A 7500-nucleotide genomic window follows, 5' to 3' on the forward strand; every position below is an offset into this window, starting at 1 on the left:
TAGATAAAAAAAAAAAAAAAAAAAAAGGTGTTACTATACGAAAGAAACGCGTCTTCGAAATTCTATTCATTTCGTCTCCCAATAACCATCCATGCATCCTATTCCATCCATCCTATCCACCTCGTACTATTTTTTCTTTCTTTCCTTATTTTTTTGTTTTTCTTTTTTTTTCTTTTTTTTTTTTTTGTTTTTCTTTTACATCTCCCCCATCTTATCATAAATTTCTTTTCCTTCGCCTTTATCACGTTCTATAGTACTTTACGTCGGCTTTAGTCGTTGACGAGTACCTAAAAGCGTACGAGACGCCGGGCGTTAGTATCTCGAATCTCGTCGTACCGGCACGTAGATGAGTACAGATTCTCGGAGAAAAATCAGCCGAGAGAAGAATAAGGAGAGAGAGAGAGAGAAAGAGAGGGAGAAAGAGAGAGAGAGAAGTCTCGTTGATGAGAAAGAAAACTAAAGAGAGTGTATAAGAGAGAGAGAGAGAGAGAGAGAGGGAGAGAGAGAGAGAGAGAAAATACGTGGCCAAGAGGTTCAAAATTTGCATCCTCGTTTGGACCGTGACCATTCTCTCTCTCGCTCACTCTCTCTCTCTCTCTCATTCTCTCTCTCTTTCTCTCTCTCTCTCTCTCTCTCTCTCTCATTCTCTCGTATACTTCTCCAACCAGTGAGAAAGCCGAGGACCCGTGTAATGGCTCACGTAGGTGAACCTCTGCACGCGGTTGAAATTTAAACCACCAGCAGCACCACCAACACTATTACAACTACCACCACTAGTATACTCTGACAGACATCATCACGAGATACACCAGGCACAAGCACTATCACCTACCCCCTACTAAACTCCCTTATCCCTCCCTCCTTCTCCCCTTTTATAATACCAATTCGATGAGAAAGAGAGAGGGAGAGATAGAGATAGAGATAGAGATAGAGATAGAGAGAGAGATAGAGAGAGAGAGAGAGAGAGAGGGAGAGAGAGAGCGAGAGAAAGCACATGTAAGATCAGTGAGAGAGAGAAAGAGAGAGAGAGAGAGAGATAAATAGCCCAGACACCCCTTCAATTTCATTTCACAATTCGAAGCTTGAACAAAACACGTTTCACCATATGTGCTAGTAAAGAGAGATAAAGATAGATAGAGATAGAGAGAAAGAGAAAGAGAAAGAGAAAGGGAGAAAGAGGGAGAGAGAGACTAGTGACTTTTCCTCGTCGATTTCATCGAAAAGAACTAAACTTGCACCTGCTACCTCGATGCACTAATACACGTTCGTTTCTTCTCATCTCTCTCGTTTGCTAGGAGTGCGAGAAAAACCGATTGATTGATGGGTGTACGGTTAGAGAGAGACAGATAAAGAGAGAAAGAGAGATAGAGATAGACAGGGAGAGAGAGAGAGAGAGAGAGAGAGAGAGAGAGAGAGAGAGAGAGAGAGAGAGAGAGAGAGGGAGAGAAAAAAAAAGATAGAAAGAGAGAAAGAGAGAGAAAGAGTATGAGTAAGAGAGAAAAAAAAGAGAAAGAGAGAAAAATAGTGAGAGAGTGAGAGTGAGAGATTGAATGAGGGATATAAAAGAGAGAGATAGAAGAACCTCGACGTTCGACCGGGCGACCCTCGGTCTTCCTCTGCCGCACGACGACTGAATCTCTCAAGGGGTGGACCGGGGAGGCTGCGCGCAGGGCCGACCCCGCACCTTCCGGAACCCCTATCCACTCCTTCTCTCTCTAACTGACAGCCGCCGGCCAGTGGTGGCGCCGCGACCAACTGCGTGTATGTTGAGATCCTACGCCGACGCCGATGACGCCGTCGATGACGACGACGACGACGACGACGACGACGACGACGACGACGACGACGACGACGACGACGACGACGACGACGACGACGACGACGGCGACGACGGCGACGACGTCGACGACGACGACGACGACGACGACGACGAGGACGACGCCGTTCCTGCTACTTCTCTATACTTTGAGTGTCCAACTTGTATCATGTAGATTGTTTGACCCCAACAGTTGACCGGAGATATCGAATTCGGTTCTTCATTCTTTCAACACGTTATTTTCAAAGTTTTTTTTTTTTTTATTATTATCGGGTTTTCTTTTCGAGATTATTTTTTCTCATTCTTCTCCTTCCTCTTCTTCTTCTTTCGTTCTATTTCTTTTTTCTACCTTTCTTTTTCTTACCTTTTTCTTTTTCTTTTCCGTTTTTTTTTCTTTTCTTTTTTTTTTTGTTTTAAGGATATCGCGGTATTTCTTCATTTCTTTTCTTTCCTTTTTCCTTTCTTTTTTTTGGTCTACGTTGTTTGAAATATTACTTTCATTAGTGCAGTATGAGAATTTGTTTCTTGTTTTTTTTTTCTTTTTCTTTTTTTTTTTTTCTTTTTTTTTTATTTTTTTATTTTTTTTTTTTTTTAACGATCAATGATTTTAATACATTTGTTTTCTATTTGTTTTTCATTTTTATCATTGATTTACAATTTTTATTTTTATTTGTACGATGTGTTTTTCTTATTAGTTTATTATTTTTTTCTTTCAAAGATAAATAAATCTCTTTGAAAGATATATGTGTAATAAAATAACTTTGTTCTTCTCTCTCTCTCTCTCTCTCTCTCTCTCTCTCTCTCTTTCTTTCTCCCTTTTTCTCTCTTTCTTTAAAATTAGAATCGTGATTCATATGAATAATATATTACATAATAATTATAATTATAACATTCTTATTTTAATTTTTATAAATCTTATATTTCACTTTATTGCTCTATTTTATTCTTTCAAAAAGATACCTAATGAAATAAAATTTTCTTCTCTCGTCTCATTACAGAATTAAAATTATTACACTTAACAAGAATAATTTTTATTAATTATAATAATAATAATAATAATAATAATAATAATAATAATAATAATAATAATAGTAATATAATTATTATTAATTATAATAGTAAATACTTTTCATTATAATTCACGATTTATATAAAATTAATTCGATAGATAGCTCTGTTCGATTGTTTTACAATAAAATTTATAGAATTGTTAATGATATTTTCTTGTTAATACTTCTTATTAATTGTTTATATATATATATATATATATATATATATGTGTATATATATCTAATAAAATAACTTGACTAATTCTATTTAATAATATTACAAACACTGAATGTTCGTATGATAACAAAAGTTTTGTCACAAACACACACACACACATACACACACACACACACACAGAAAGAAAAGCTAACTCTTGTTATAAGTTTCTTATTCGATTGTAGAGGATTAATATATCTTTTATTTCGTTTTATTCTCGTTATTTTTTTTTTTGAGTTTATCAAACGTTTCAAACGTTTTCATTTCTCTTTCTAATAGAAACAAACGTACGTTCTATATAGAAATTGATTGATTTCGTAACGTTCTCGAAAGTACATTGTACTATCGATATTATACACTGGATTATCCTACTGTATTTCGAACTGTTTGATCGAACTGTTGCTTCATTGTCGTATTAAATCGTCTCGATGATATTTTATTCATTGTCACGATGACAAAGGCATTGATTTCAATGGATGATTTCGACGAGATATTATGCACTCCAAGTTAACGATGAATTTTTTTTTCCTCTTTTCTTTTTTATTTATTTATTATATTTCTTTCTTCTTTTTTCTTTTTTTTTTTTTTTTTTTATTTGTTCACAAATGCTAACTCATCATCATACAGAGTATTCGAGATAAATAATCTTGAAAATATGTTTATTATTAAAATTATGTTTTTATGTAAATTGTAAGATATCATAAATGTAAAAGAAATTTTTCATGGTTGCTCGCTATTTTCTCTATTCACTTTTATTTCAAAGGGAATTTATAAAATGTCAACGAGTTGATACATTTTGCATTTAACATGTCCGTGGAAACTTGAGAAAAGAAATATGTCTTTAATTAATAAAAAAAAAAAAAAAAAAAAAAAAAAAAAATAATTTATTTATTAATATTTATAAACCCATTCCGTTCTCTTTGTTTTAACTAACAATAAAAAATTTATTTGTAGAATATTTGACATAAACATTGTGTAGATAACCTATATAAATATATATAGATTTTTGTTAAATATAATTACATATTTAAATTAAATAATTATATATTAAATCATTATACATATATATATATATTTTTTTAATAATTCCTGTAATTTAAAAAATAACGTAATTATCTGATAATTAATCAGTTAATTAAATGACTTTCTCATTATAAAGAGAATGATTTTATTAATTTATCAAGAGAAAACGGAAATTAAATGTTTTAATTGAATATATAAATTTCTTTCGTTTATTTTTGAAATCCTTGATCTCTGGATTGCGTAGGTTCGTTTCGTTCTGCGGGAAAACGTTCGTACCTTTTAGCAACCCTCTTCGTTATCGGTACCGGATGGCGATTTAATAAAGAAGGTATGTCCGTAATTTAATAAAAGATTTTGAGAATTAATTCGTTCTGGGTTGAATAACGTTACGATTGAATTTTCCTGTCCAGCGGTTTATCCAATGGAATTTCACATTGCGGAATATTGTTAGAATAATGACGCATATACGTAATACGTATTTTCTATGAAAAATTTCTCACAGAAAATCTCTACTTTTCGTATTCCCATATAGAGAAACGCAAACCGTCCTAAGGTTTTTTATTTTATAATAATCCTTGTACGAGATAATGAACGAAATCTACGTATGTATATCTAATGAAAATTCAACCGAAAAAAAAAGAAAAGAAAAAATAGAAGAGTTAAACGCGCTAACGAAAATTTTTCCTATTCATATCCTAACGGAATTGTGAGAAATTAGATCGATTGAATTTTATGGAAAAAAAAGTGTCAAAAGAAAGAGAAAAAGAAAAAGAAAAAAAAGAAAAAAGAAAAAGGAAATGATAAATCTTTATATTTCACGAATAAAATATTCAAATGGTAGGCAAAAAGAAAAAAGAACATTTTTAAAAATAAACGAAAAATTTTCAATTAAAAATTAATCCAAGAAGATTCTTAAACGTACGAACGAAAATTTTTCTATTTTTGACTAGTGAAATTGTTTGAAAATTGATCGGTCGAATTTTATTACATATACACAGAAAACGAGAGAAAGAGAAAGAGGGAAAATGTTTAGATTCTTCTATTAAAATTGTAAGAAATAAAGACAATTTTTTAAAAGATAATAAACGAAGAAATCTAATTAGAAATTTAAAAAAAAAAAAAAAGAAAACTTAACCTATCTTATAATTAGCTTAACTATTTTAAATAGAAATAATTTTGATTTATATCATTTTCTAAAGTATTATATAAATAAAATTTCGATCGATATTTCAAATCATTCTTATTATCGTTATTATTACTTTCATTTTATTATATTTTTAATTATTGATTCCGAATAATTCTCGTTTAGAAATATCATTCGATAAGACAATTTATTTCTACAATATCAATAATTTCAAAGAGAAACGAAAATTGTAAACGATGATCACATATATATATATATATATATATATATATATATATATCAAACATAATCACAATGATATGTTCTAATCATAATCACATTGATATATTTTAACCATAATAACAGTGATATGTTTGAACCATAATCACTGATATATTTCAATAGTGATCAAAGTGATATATTTCAACTATTATCATTGATATATTTCAAACATAATTTAACATTAATATGATTGAAACGTTATCACTGAAAACACGAAATATCTATTCTCTTCTTTTTTTTGTTTATATATATATATATATATATATATATATATATATATATATATATATATACACGCACACACACATATATTTCTTTTTTTCTTTCTTTTTTTCATTCTTTTTTTCTTTTTTTCTTTTTTTTTTCTATCACCACAAGTAAAAGATATCGCGAGCAAGCATCTATTATTATCCTATTTCCCCGAACGATCGTCGCGACAGCTGGCATGAGTTTTACTTTTGTATCCATGGGGCGTAAGCGTCTTCGTATTCGTTGAAGTAGGAACTTGCCAGAAAATAAGAGGGCGGAGACGCGGTGCCTGTTAAAAACTTATCCAGAGCGATCTTTTTCTACGGTATAGAAAGTTCCGAACGTTCAAATAGCTTGCCGAACATCGACGTGAACTGCCGTTCTATTTATGGAACAAATAGAGGGAAATTATAGTGCTTGCTTGGGGAAGTTCAAAGGAACGAGAAGGCCAAACACTCGAGGTCACGATGACGATTCTCGCGCAAAATAGAATACGAATTGTATAATCCGATGATATAGATTATTCTTTTCCTTTTTCTTGTTTTTTTTTCTTTGTTTTTCCTTTCCTTTTCTCTTTCAAAAAAGAAATCCCTTAAAAAAAAAACGATCTCACTCTCTCTCTCTCTCTCTCTCTCTCTCTTTCTCTCTCTCTTTCTCTCTCTCTCTCTCTATTATTATTATTTTTTTTTTTTTTTTTTACGAGAATGTATAAAAATATTCATGAAAAATTAATAATCGAGAAATAATTGACGTTATTTAATATCGAAATTTTCGATTAAATTAAAATTCCATTAAATTGTTAATTTTATCTTTTATTTATTTTTTCTTTTTCTTTTTTTTTGTTTTTTTATTCCTCTCTTTTGATACCCGTTCCAAAAGCAAACAGGGAAAAAAAAAGAGGAAAGAAATTTACAATCAAAAGATATTTCGGCAAATTCAAGGCTATCAGATACACAAAAGAGATAATTTTTGAATACCGTGGAGAGAGAAAGAGAGAGAGAGAGGGTGTGAAAGGAGAGAGGGCAGAGGTTTATAGAAGGAAAATAGAGCTATTTCCGTTTTTCAGAGTGGTTATCTCCGTGAATAACCGTATATGAAGTAGTTTGAAGCAAATTGTTTGCGGCATAACTTTCACGAACGTTTTAAAAATAGACATTAACACTTTTTAAAAGGGCTTTTAAAACTTCTCGGTCTTAGGATTATTTCCGTAACGATCTGTGATTTTCAAGTAATATAAGAATATATACGCTTGACGATTAACGCCTTTTTAATCTTTTAACTCGAATGAAATAGAATTAAGAGTGCTCTCGTGTAAATCTTAATATTACTTAAGCTTCAAAGATGGTCCCTTTTTTATTAAACACACGAATTCAAATGAAAAAGTATGGTACTGTAGTACTAACTCTCTCTCTTTCTCTCTCTCCCTTTCCCTCTCTTTCTATCTCTCATTTATAAGCCACTCAAAAACGTAGATACTCGAGCTTATAATCACTGGCCAGTTCAAGGTAGAAATTAATGAAGGATGTCTCCTGCTATAGAGAAAGTAGAGAAGAGAAAGAGAGAGAAAGAGAGAGAGAGAGAGAGAGAGTGAAAATTACTCAGAGGACATATGAAACGAAGTTAAAAGTAAATATTTGTTCGTCTCTTGTTCGTAGAAAATCGAAGCGTCCGTTTGAATTTGTCGAGATATATACAACTAAAGGTCAAAACCGAGAGTGGAATTATGTCGTATGTACACGGG

The 7500-nt window shown here is 31.3% G+C and overlaps 1 protein-coding gene across 4 annotated transcripts in view; it reads right to left on the reverse strand.

Annotated features, from left to right (window-relative positions):
- Nucleotides 1–1623, reverse strand: part of kon (chondroitin sulfate proteoglycan 4-like protein) — an 82385-nt gene extending 80762 nt beyond the window's left edge. For 2 of the 4 annotated variants that reach the window (XM_085660061.1, XM_035866038.2), the window contains exon 1: nt 1583–1616. The gene's annotated coding sequence lies outside the window, so the exon portion shown is untranslated. Of the gene's footprint in view, nt 1–1582 lie in introns of all 4 variants that reach the window. The other 2 variants (XM_035866037.2, XM_035866042.2) reach the window with 2 other exon arrangements.
- Nucleotides 1624–7500: the final 5877 nt, after the last annotated feature.

This window comes from Vespa mandarinia, chromosome 11 (genome assembly GCF_050613455.1).
Source record: "Vespa mandarinia isolate Hongniang chromosome 11, ASM5061345v1, whole genome shotgun sequence".
Classification (NCBI taxonomy): domain Eukaryota; kingdom Metazoa; phylum Arthropoda; class Insecta; order Hymenoptera; family Vespidae; genus Vespa; species Vespa mandarinia.